Raw genomic sequence first — 12,989 nt, forward strand, 5'->3', positions numbered from 1 at the left:
GAGCTCGCTCATCGCCGAACAGGCCTTCCTGTTCACCGGCGAGTGAGCCCATGGTCCCCACTGGGGCGGGGGAAGCCTGACGGCGCCCCTGGGGGACCTGCGCCCGAGGCGGCCGCCTCACGTGGCCTCCATGGTGGGGCCAGCCCTGATCCTATGTACTCACCTAGGATGCCACACAATCACAGCCATCCCCTACCACTAGGTTTCTTCAGCTACTGCAGATACTGGGAAGTAGCAGCAAAATGTTGGATAAGAAAGCTCTGCACATCCCAAATTAACCTGCTAATTCTTGTTATTGTAATGTTATCGCAAGTGTTGAAAAATCAAATAACTTTGTCAGTCTGATAGGTTTTTGACCACAAAATGGGAAGAGGTGCCATCCTGTCCTTTGCCTCGGGTATCAAAATATCTTGAAATAGCTATGAATTCAACCCCATGCATCTAAAGCAGTGGTTCTCAACCTGTGGGTCCCCAGATGTTTTGGCCTTCAACTCCCAGAAATCCTAACAGCTGGTAAACTGGCTGGGATTTCGGGGAGTTGTAGGCCAAAACACCTGGGGATCCACAGGTTGAGAACCACTGATCTATAGCAATAATCTTTCTCATCCCTCTTTCAAAAAGGCTCCCAGTTTGTTGGTTTGTGCAATCAGATCTATCTGTAGGTGTCAGAAATTCCTGACCTATCCAATCTGGATAGAAGGATCCTTCATTTCATGTTAAGTACCACCAAAGTAGTGTAGTGGTTTAAGCATTGGACTACAACTCTAGAGACCAGGGTCCAAACCTCTGCTCGGCCATTGAAGCCAACAACATGGTCTTGCACAAGTCACACTCGCTCAACCTCAAAGGAAGGCAAAGACAACTGAAAATATGCTGCCAAGAAAATACCATGATAGAGTTGCCTTAAGGCAGTGTCAAAAATGTCTTGAAGACAAACAACAACAGCCACTATATTGCATAAGATTGTGCTCCTGTTTTCTGACATCCTATGTTGCTTAAGATCTCACTCAAAGAAGATTCAAATGCTGAATTCCCAATCACAACACAACAATACTGTACCAAGATAACAATCACAATCTACACAAGTACGTTTCCAAGGTTGTTTCACTACACCCTGACTAACAGTTCAGAGCTGCTCACATTTGTTTGTGGAACTATTCGTTCACCAGCGATAGTGTGTATATTATAATGTACATGTTCCGTTATCCCAAGATGAAAGAGATGCAAATCACAATCCTCCAAAGGTTGATTGTTTTTGCCGTTCACTTCAACTCCTAATCCCCCTCTTGGATGTGTTAATAAATGAGGGGTTAAAGCAAGTTCACTCATTGCTCCCAGAATAGCTGCTCGCATAAACTGGCCTCAAAGCATGGCCTTGTTATACTGCAGCATTTTTCTCCTACATTTTCTTCAAGAGGATTCACTCTTTCTCCACTTTTGCTTCTCTCTTTGAATGCACCAATCAGTCAATGATAAATAAGAAAAGGCCAATTTCTACTGCTGCAGAGAGTGGTGTTAGATATAATGGGTTTAGGGTACAGAAGGGTAGTAAGGATCGCCACTAACTCACCTACCAACCACACACCATGGCTACCTTATTGCCACTGCTGCTACCATTGATCCTCCTCAATAGAGGAGTGCCAGCTATTCAGCATACCTGACATTCTCCTCCAGAGATCCAACCATCCACAAGCTTGTTTTCTGCTGCCCTGCAGACTAGGACGCGGAACAATGGCTTCGAACTACAGGAAAGGAGATTCCACCTGAACATCAGGAAGAACGTCCTCACTGTGAGGGCTGTTCAGCAGTGGAACTCTCTGCCCCGGAATGTGGTGGAGGCTCCTTCTTTGGAGGCTTTTAAGCAGAGGCTGGATGGCCATCTGTCGGGGTGCTTTGAATGAGATTTTCTTGCTTCTTGCAGGGGGTTGGACTGGATGGCCCATGAGGTCTCTTCCAACTCTACAATTCTATGATTCTAAGTGATTGACACTGAGGAAGCTTCACCTAACAGTACAAGGAATACTTCAGGACATCCATATTGACTGACTCTGAGATAGGAAGTTGAGGCTTGGTCTGCTCTAGAATGAAGCAATGGGTCCTCTCAAGATAGGAGCTGTAGCACAATTCAGCATTTTAGTTCTTCTGTGCCATCTTAGTTGACCTAATGAGAGAGCTGGCTATGGAAACTTTTCCTTCACACCACATTTTCAAGCAATGGCTGAGCAGTAATTTAATGGAGAAGATTTAGCTCAGGATTTCTGGGGGTGGGGTTAACTAGATTGTGAGTGATAAATGTCTAATTCACCAGATGTGGTTAAACTGTGATTCCACAGAACAATAACTAACATTATCTATATCTAGGGCAAATTGATGTGCATCAATGAATCCAGATGACCACATGTTGCCCATTTCTTGACAGTCACTTCTAGTCACTTCCATGTGAATGACGAAGTGAACCTCATCCCAGTTTTAAAGGTGGTATCCATTGTGCTGAATCCTATTCACAAATTAGGTTTAGCACCTTGGATAGCTCCTTCAAAATTGTTTCACTGGCATGGTGCAGCTAACAGAGATCAGCACCAACTCTTATTCTGTGGTAAAGTTTCACTTTCTGACCTTGCTGTGTGCACCCATCCTATGGCAGTATTGCAGCATAGTATAAAAACAAGGCTGCTGGGTAATCTTGCTGTAAACTAGGATAGATTGCTTGAAGATCTATTGTTTCATTTCGACATTCCATAATAACAGACAATCTCTTCTCTCCAGGTGAGGCAACTTGGGTCTGAGATAGGCACAAATGTCATTTTGTTTTACGGCTTCATTTTACGTTATTCCTTTGATTTGCAATGTTCTGCCATGCCATCTACATTTGCTCTATCCTTCCCTAGCAGATCAATTAAAGATAGCTGGACAAATCCTTGATTATATTCAGAGTCAATTTTAATATTAACTTACATGAGGGGCTTCTCATCTTATCAAAAGATGTAATCTCTTCAGTTTTGCTTGCACTCGCTGTGAGGTTTAAACATCGTAATTCAACTCAAGGTAATAAAGAATATGAGCACTGCCCAATTTATCAGTCTTCCATCATATAAGCTGAATAAATAACAATGTCCTGAGGTGGGGGTAGAATCAAAACTACAAAAAAATCTATTAAGCTGCAAAAGATATATTTTTTTAGATATTCTCTCTGAAGAAATGAATCTCAAACTCAATGGACTTGATGAAATTCAAATTTTATAATAATCTCAGTGTCCGTCAATGTTCTGATTGAGATATTAAGAATTGCATTTGCATTGTCTTGATGGTGTATTTTTATTGTTATTTATTAAAATATTTATATCCTGCCCTCTATTTAGAGATCTCAGGGTGGCATACAATGAAAACAATCTGGCAAATTTAGACACTAAGGCTGGTTATTCGTGACACAATTACAGATTCATGACCTGGATTTAGAGATCCACAACTGCTCTATAATCTTATGTAGTCACACAGCCACCAAATCTAGTGAAGGCCACAGGATCAGCTGGTGTTTAGGGCATAGGAAGAGAGATATTTCTAACCTCCTTTCATCAGCAAATAAGCCTGCAGCCATCAGAAACTGGACCCCTGTTGCAACACTGTGTCAAGACCTCAATTGCTGGACATGTCATTTCCAACTGAACAGATCTCTGTTGCCCATTCTGGAAGTTTGCTTTTAACATGTACCAGGGTGAGGAGCATCAGTCCAGGATATGTTATTTTGGGTGCATCATGTAGAATTAATGCAGTTTGGCACGACCTTAATTGTCATTGCTAAATGTGGAATGATGAGAGTTACAGTTTTACAAGGTCTTTAGCCAATTCCAGATCAGAGCCCATTCCATCTAGCTAGCCACAAGACACTAAATAAACTGGAAGCTTCTTAAATGATGTTGCTGTGTGTCTTCAGGCCATTATGGTGGCTTTCATTGTGAGGCTTTCTTAGCAGAATTTGTTTAGAGAGGATTTGCCCTTGCCTTATTCTGAGGTTGAGAGAGTGTGGCTTGCCCAAGGTTACCAAGTGGGTTTCCATGGCTAATCGGAAATTCGAGCCCTGGTATCCCAATATCCTAGTCCAACAGTCAAATCACTGTTAAAATTGTTGCCTCAGAACACATTATATACATACCTATTTATTTATTTATTTCCAATATTTGTATCCCGCCCTTCTCTCCTGAAGGGACTCAGGGTGGCTTACAACACTGGCACAATTAGATGCCTATACAAAAACAATCAACAATACATAAAATCAGTTTAAAACAATTAAATACAATATAAAATTACAGTATATAAATTTTATATATATATATATGCTCAGATCCGTTCATCCGAAAACCTTGTGCCTTATCTATAGGTCAGTCTGTGTCATCTTTATCGTTTATTTGTTATTCTATTAATTTATTCTATTCAGACCTATGCCTTGTGAAATTCAACAATCCTTCTTCCTGAGTGAATGGATATAGGATTACAACCTCCCTTCTTTAATCCAGAGATGGGCACTATGACTGCAGGCCTTAAACTGGATCTACACTGCCATATAATCCAGATTATCAAAGCAGATAATCCAGATTATTTGATTTGAACTGGATTATATGAGTCCACACTGCTATATAATCCAGCTCGGAACAGATAATGTGGATTTTATATGGCACTTTAGATGGGGCCTCAGCTCCATACCCTCCAAATGTCCTGATTTGACAAAAACAATCCCAATCAATCCCCTGTCATCCCACTTTTTAAATGCTTTTGAAATGTCCCAGTTTTTCTCTTTGCTTCCTACCTTTTTCCTGTGTCCTCATCTTGCTACAAACTTGTTTGAACTGCTAAAACAGTTAGTACTTGATTAATTGTACTCAGCTGGAGAGGACAAAACAGAATCTTGCCATTTCCAGTAGACTCAGGAAAAACAAACAACTGTAGCCTCTCCTCACTTGTGTGTTCTCCCTCATTAACGGCTTTTACCATTTTGACCATGTTCCATTGTTGTTTGCCACAGTTCATGGTTTTCATTGACAAGATGTAAGGTCTCAATTTTTCTAAATAATCCATCCAATCTGCTCCTGCTTCTCTCTCTCATGCTTCCTCCCGCTTCTCCTGTTGCATTTAATTGCACTTTGAAAACATTTTTATTCCAGAAGGCTTTTTTATGATTAATTTTCTGCTCATACCAATTCACTTTTTTACGGTTTTATGCTATGCCAAATTTACAATCTGGAATTTTTAAATTGTTTGTTGCAATTGTTCATTGTCCTGTAGACATATTTTAAGGTGGACTATGAATACATATGTAAAGAAATAAATAAACAAATCTCACAGTTCTTCTGTGTGGAATTTCCCATTTGATGAGGAGAAAAGCTGCACTCACCATATCAGACTCTAACACTTTTGGTTTTTATAGGATCACACACCATATATACTCATGTATAAGTCAACCTTATGCATGAGTCAAGTACAGATTTGAGAACCAAAACCTTGATATGACAGGTGAATAAATTAAGAGGAGAAAATGACATTGCCACCTTGTGGTCAGTGGCCCAATGACTATTGCCGCCATTTTATTTTATTTATTTATTTATTTATTTATTTATTTACAGTATTTATCTTCCGCCCTTCTCACCCCGAAGGGGACTCAGGGCGGATCACATTATATACATATAGGGCAAACATTCAATGCCTATATACACATAGAACCAAGACAGAGACAGACGCAGAGGCAATTTAACCTTCTCCTGAGGGGATGTTCGATTCTGGCCACAGGGGTGAGCAGCTGCTTCATCATCCACTGTGACGGCACTTCCTCATTCCAACATCGTAAATTAGTTAAATTTGCCTCCCTACTTTATAAGTGGTACCTTATTTCCTACTTGATAGATGCAACTATCTTTCGGGTTGCTAGGTCAGCAACGAGCAGGGGCTATTTTTTATTTTTTAATTGACGGGTGCTTACCCCGCCACGGACTGGCCTCGAACTCATGACCTCATCGTCAGAGTGATTTATTGCAGCAGGCTGCTCAAAAAGGCACTCAAAAAGACCAGAAGTAGCACCACAATTGAGAAAGCAGAGGAAGTTATTGGTCAGTGCTTCATTTAGGTTTCCTGGAATGGAATAAGGTCTTGCTTTTCACCACTCATATATAGGAGTTAAGGTACAGTATTTACATTGACCCATGCATAAGTCAATCAAGGTTTTTTTAGTTGATTCTTTGGCTAAAATTTCTAGATTTATATATGAGTATATATACAGTAAATCATGTACATTAGGAGCAGGAATTGTTTGGTTCACCAGATGGAATTGGAGCCCATCCACATAGCCATATAATCCAGAATATCAAGGCAGGAAATCCCACAATATCTGCTTTGAACTGGGTTATCTGAGTCCACACTGCCATATATTCCAGTTCAAAGCAGAAAATGTGGGATTTCCTGCCTTGATATTCTTGGCTATAGGGCTGTGGGGAAGGGCCCTTAGACTAAAAGTTCCAGAAGTCCAATTGTGAGGAGTGCTGAGATATGCAACTCATCAGCAACTATTCCCACCCCAGTATACCAAGAGGCTGCTATACAACAAAAACAACCCCAAAATTAGGCAAATGAAGAAAAAACATGCACTAAACTCCACAAAGGATCACAAGCAACTTACAGACCATGGGATTACATCCTTTCCCATAGTGGCGTTAGCAAAGACATAGGCATGAGGAAATATTCAATAGTGGACTGCTCTCCTTTAGCTTTATTGGGGGGGGGGGGGGTTAAAAGAAAATAAGATGATTTCTGGTAATATCCAATGGGGGCAGTCTTCCCACAAATAAAATAGCTCTCGATCCTCTGAAAATGCTGGAAAATCATTCCTAGCAGGTACAAGTGGTATTTTTGAATATATATTTAAAACACTTTTTCATAAAAATGTTATAGCATTTCTATCTCCTAATTTTCTTTAGCAGATCAGGTATCACACAAGGGGATCCAGGAGATCTATGAATTAAGATCCTCAAAACTATGAGCTGATTTGGATAAACTATAGAGGGAAAACTGGCTGTGTAAATGGGACTGGGATTCTCAAATATGCCTTCCCACTGCATTGTCTAGCACATGACTTCTTAAACTTTTTCCATGCTTTCTGCCCAAGAAATTTTCATGTGACTTCGGGTATATAGATTAGACATTATACATTAGATATTTTTAAAAAAATCAAACATTTACTAATTATAAACCAGCATTGGTAAGGCTTGCTAAACAGGCTGATTTTCCTTTTTATGAAGTATAGCTGAAGCATTTTCTGCAGAGTACATTGTAAACACTGCACATTGTTGCTAACAGATTTGTGTAAATTGGTGGCTTTCAGAAACCTTTTTATTGTTGCCAAATTTTGGGACCCTAAAATTGAGCTAAGGAGACCCCATTTAGAGTTGGGACAGTTTAAGAAGCAATGGTCTAGTAGATATCCTGGAATGATCGTCGCGTGTAGTTTTTCCTGGATGTTTGAACTGGCTATAAGTGGCCAAGCTTTGGAAACCCTGACCAAATCCTTTGAAACATTCAGTTGCTGTTTCCATTTATGTTATATTTCCACTCTCTATTTCCTTCAAAAAAAATCTTGCCAGAAGAGAAGTATGTTTCAACCAACAGGCATCATTAGCCACATGTTCATTCCAGGATCAAACGGATCTCATAATTCCTTGTTAAATTCATCATTTTCCATTAGACAAGCAATTGTGGTTGGTAGAAGGTAATAGTTACAGTGTGTTACACAATTAACACAGTGTGAAATGAACTGCAATGTGTTTTGTAAAGATGATTTTCGGTGCAAAGAGGAAAGCTGGGAAAAGAGAGAGAGAGAGATTGAGATTCTGTTGCCTCGAGTAATTGGTAGGAAAGCTGGCAGCGCTTTCATCAATGGGCAATATATTTGTCTGCAGACAGCCTGTTCATATCCTATTAAAAAGAGATGTTGTCAGATGTGCAACAGGCAATTCCTGATTAGACATTGTGTGTGTGCCTATACATACCACTTGCAAGTGTCTAGGCCAATCCAGAGGAGGAGGTAGTAATGTAGTCGAAGCAGGTGATGAGAACAGACATTTTACACCAGCCGAATGATAGCAGAAAATAAAAATGATAGAGTTCTACAAAAAAAAAATCTGAAAAATCATGAGTGAGCAGTTTGCTGTTTTCTACATGATATGTGCCAAATTGCCCAAGTATAACTCAAACATTCAATGAACCGTAACCTTTCCACAGTTCATAGATACCGGAGTTGCTGCTTATCCATTCATGCAGCTTCAGTCTGTCATCATAAATAAAGTTCGCAGGTCTGATAACAGGTATGAAATCTCATAAAAAGAAAAAGAAATATACCCCATTGGTCCTTTCAGCAATCAAAGCTAAATATAAGATGTTGAGATGGGGGAAAGAAAGGTATGTACTGTACTTTCTATATCTCTTCCTAGTAAATAAGCATGAATACAAAGACACCAGATGGCGCCATTTGAGACAACGCTATTCTGTTGCATCAAAGGATTGAATGAGCTCCTGAAATGAATGTACATCCTCGGCTGTGGGGTTGCTCTCATTAATTGCCAATCATGCCATCGATAAAATCTGTCCAACCTTCATTTTCCAGATGAAAGAAAAGCATCAACAGCTTCAACCAAACAAAAAAACTACATCTTCTATAGCCTAATAATGATTGTATATCTGATGCCTTAAAAATAGCAAGAAGTTTATTTATAAAGGACAAAATATCACCAATTTCAGCTAGGTGCCCAAATGTTGGACTCCCATCTACCCACCATCCAACCTGTACCAGAATGAGACATCAGATGGGAGAAAACACAATAGGGAAAGTAGTTGCTTGCAGAGGTAAGAATTTTTACGGATTGATGATAATAAATGGAAGCTCTTACATGTGCCCGTGATCCAGAATCACCCACAGAACAATAGCATGTCACTCAGGTTTGCAGAACAAAAATACAGAAACTTTACTGATTCCAAGAGATAAAAAACAGTAGTATTTACAACGGCCCCTCTGATCACTTACAAAAGGCCACAGTCATAAACAGTCCTTTCTCAGTCCATAAATCTGCTTCAGAGAAGAATACAGTCTTGGTTCTTCAACCTCTTTTCTCAGCAGCAAACAGGCCTCAAAATAGCAAGGCCTCTTTGAGTACACTGCTCTCTTCAACCAGCAGTACTGAGTCAGCACTGAAAACTTGTCCAAACTGGTTCTGCAGCAGCAGAACAGAAACAGTATCAAATCAATCCGCAGGTCTTTGCAGGCTTAGCCAATCGGCTTCATACAGTTCATTTTCCAGTTAACACACACAGCACAGTGCCTTCTGCAAACCATGACAAGAATGGTGGGGATTCCACCTGAACATCAGGAAGAACTTCCTCACTGTGAGGGCTGTTCGGCAGTGGAACTCTCTCCCCCAGACTGTGGTGGAGGCTCCTTCTTTGGAAGCTTTTAAGCAGAGGCTGGATGGCCATCTGTCGGGGGTGCTTTGAATGCGATTTCCTGTTTCTTAGTGGGGGGTTGGACTAGATGGCCCATGAGGTCTCTTCCAACTCTACTATTCTATGATTCTATGATTCTAAATCACAAGTTGTGGGAGGAAGTCAAAAGAAGCAAAACAAATACATCTGTGCTATCGTGTGTCTTGGAACTGAGGTACTTCCCGAGATGATGGTATGGATATTCATTTCAGAACGCCATCAATGTTTCCAGCCAATAGCTCTCGCTTGGGTAAAATTGTTTAATCAATGGAAATTATATAAGTGTTGACCTATATTCAGCAATTCATTTCGTGTTTGGATTTAGCCCTATGTCAACCATAAAAACAATGAAACAAAGATTTTCCATACCCTGACTCAGTCATTAATCAGAATGGAAGCTACAGTAAAGAAATCAAAAGACTAGGATTTTAAAGGGCAGCTAAGAAGGAAATAGACAAATTCTCATGTGTAAAGATATGTCATTGAATACCAAAGTCAGAATTGCCCGTGCTATTGTATTTCCAATTTCTAGATGGTTGCGAAAGCTGGCCAGTGGAAAAAAAACTGACATGAAGAGAATTCATTTATTTGAAATTTGGTGCTGGAGGAGATACCATGGACTGCCAAAAAGATAAATAAATGGATGCTAGGGTAAATCAGGAACCCCGGTGGCGAAGTGTGTTAAAGCACTGAGCTGCTGAACTTGCAGACCAAAAGGTCCCAGGTTCAAACCCCGGGAGTGGAGTGAGCGCCCGCTGTTAGCTCCAGCTCCTGCCAACCTAGCAGTTCGAAAACATGCCAATGTGAGTAGATCAATAGGTACCACTCCGGCGGGAAGGTAACGGCGCTCCATGCAGTCATGCCGGCCACATGACCTTGGAGGTGTCTATGGACAACGCCGGCTCTTCGGCTTAGAAATGGAGATGAGCACCAACCCCCAGAGTCAGACATGACTGGACTTAACATCAGGGGAAACCTTTACCTTTTAGAGTAAATCAGGCCTTTCCTAAAAGCCAGGATAATTAAACTGATGTTGTCATACTTTGGGGAAGATATGGCATATTAGAAATGTCAGTGATACTTCAAAAAACAGAAGGCGGTGGAAAAGAGGAATAATATATTACAGGTAAGTCAAGAAAGTCACGGCACTGAGTTTGCAAGCCCTGAGCTGAGCTGTTAATAATATGGCGACTTGAAAGTTTCTCACTTGCAGACGACCATAAATTGAAATTGACTTTATATCAGTTAGCAACAACTTCAGAATAGTGTAAAACCAGCAATAACGAGAATAAATTGGTTCTCTTTTAATTTCTCCCTAAGTTTTCATTTTACTTATTTAAATCATATTTCAAATGCTGGTGACTGGGAAGATTGTGCTATCGTGAAATCGATTAACATTCATTGTGGTCACAAGCAAACTGAACATATGGATAATATTATTATGGTTTGATATGGCCATTTTATGATAGGTAACATAATCCTAGCAAATCACTAAACTGCTTCATATGTGCCGAAGTTGGATCATAATCAGCAATCAGGAATGAGCCAGAATTGCAGAGGAATCGGGATTAAGGAATGAACCAAGATCCGAGAGCAGTCTAGCATCAACGCATGATTAGAAACATCAAGGTACACTGGAGCTCATATAAATCAATGGCCAGTTCCAGGGTGAGCAAAGCCAAACTAGACCAAAATGTCCCAGAAAAGCTGTAACTTTGCTGCCCATCATCTGTTTTAGAAGACTGCAGTGATACAGCTTATTGATATAGAGATGAGGCAGGGAGGAGATGGGAAACAGTCAGGGAAAGATGATTTTTAAGAGGAATGGGGAAAAGGATTCATCCATTGTTTTCTGTTTTAAAAACATGCTACACTGTCTAGTGTCTAGTCTGGCTTTTATAGAAACAGTTAACTTTATTCACAGTTGATGCTTCCTGATAAGGAGTATGTTATATCCTGTGCAATAGTAATTCAAAAGATTTTCAGCTGATTTACTGAAGACTTCTGAGTATCCCGAAAGACCTTCCTGAAAGGTTCTGAGATTTAGAGTAGGAAGGACAAAGCAGATAATATCAAAATCGCTGGAAACATGCATGAAGAAGAGGACCAATAGGCAAGGCTCTTGGATTTATATTCATTTCATTTAGTTCTTTTATCTATTGAAAACTTTTTTTAATGATCATCACATGCAGAGATTTTGCAAAGTGATTTTGGTGACAGAACAGTTTTTCTGCTAAAACAAATCATTTTTGTACTTCTGACTCAGGCCACTTCTACAGTGCCATATAAAATCCAGATTATCCGCTATGAAGTGGATTATATGGCAGTGTATGCTCATATAATCCAGTTCAAATAAAATAATCTGGATTATCTGCATTGATAGTCTGGATTATATGGCAGTGTAGAAGAGGCATCAGATCCCTCATTGTTGCTGGTGCAACACGGGAATCCTCCCATGTTGCCACCATGGTAGCATACACTAGTTGTGCTGTAGTTTAGCCACGGAGCTCCGCAAGAAGTAGTTTTGCATTGGGAGATGGGAGCCAGCGGGCTCCATGGCTAAACTATAGCAGAACAGGCATATGCTGCCAAAAAAGTCCTGTCTGATGAAATTGCAAGACACAATTCTATTTTACTAAACATAAACCACGGCTTATAAATAATGGCTGGCATCCACACTTCAGTTATGGAGACTTAACCTAGAGCTACAAAGCCATAACTTCTCTCTACTCCAGGACCTAGAAAATTCCTATAAAGAAAATGTTTTGCCAGATGGAGGCAGATGAAAAGGTGGCAATTAGTCCTGTGGTCATACTGCACTGGGAATGTGGATTTTCCATGTTCCAGCCCTCTAAAGAGGGAAATTTGCACCATAGGAAAGCAAAAGCAGTAGAAACCAAACAGGTTTGCAAGAAAAAGAGATTCCACCTAAACAAAACATTTTTTTGCAGAAAGAACTATTCAGCAATGGAATATACTATTGTGAATAGACTATTCTCCTTCATTGGAGGTTTTTAAACAGAGGTCGAATAGCCAACTGTCAGGGATGATTTAGCCATGTGTATTTCTAAATAGTAAGAGGTTGGAGAATGTAGTTTTTGTTGTCCCTTCCAACTTATGATCCAATGATATTCAGCATGTTACAATGTTTAGGAGAGGCAGGTCAGCACTGGATAAAGAGAAGGCATCTGTCTTAAGATGCAATTCTCTTGTATGAACCTTTAATCAGAAACAGCTTAATAGAAAAAGGGGATTGATTTCCCAGTTTGACTTACAGTATATCTGAAGCAAGTATCTGAAATACTGAAGAAAGCCATTAGGTGTTGAAATACTATGACCTCGTGTCCCTATTAGCTAAGTAAACAACAGTGGCAAGCTTTCACCTTCATGACTTTTTTTCAATCATATTTTAGCACATTGCATCCTCAGGCAACTGGCAAGGGGCTTTTGTCATGGCAGGAGCTAGAAACCTATGT

The sequence above is a fragment of the Anolis carolinensis genome, chromosome 6, assembly GCF_035594765.1.
Source record: "Anolis carolinensis isolate JA03-04 chromosome 6, rAnoCar3.1.pri, whole genome shotgun sequence".
In the NCBI taxonomy this organism is placed as follows: Eukaryota; Metazoa; Chordata; class Lepidosauria; order Squamata; family Dactyloidae; genus Anolis; species Anolis carolinensis.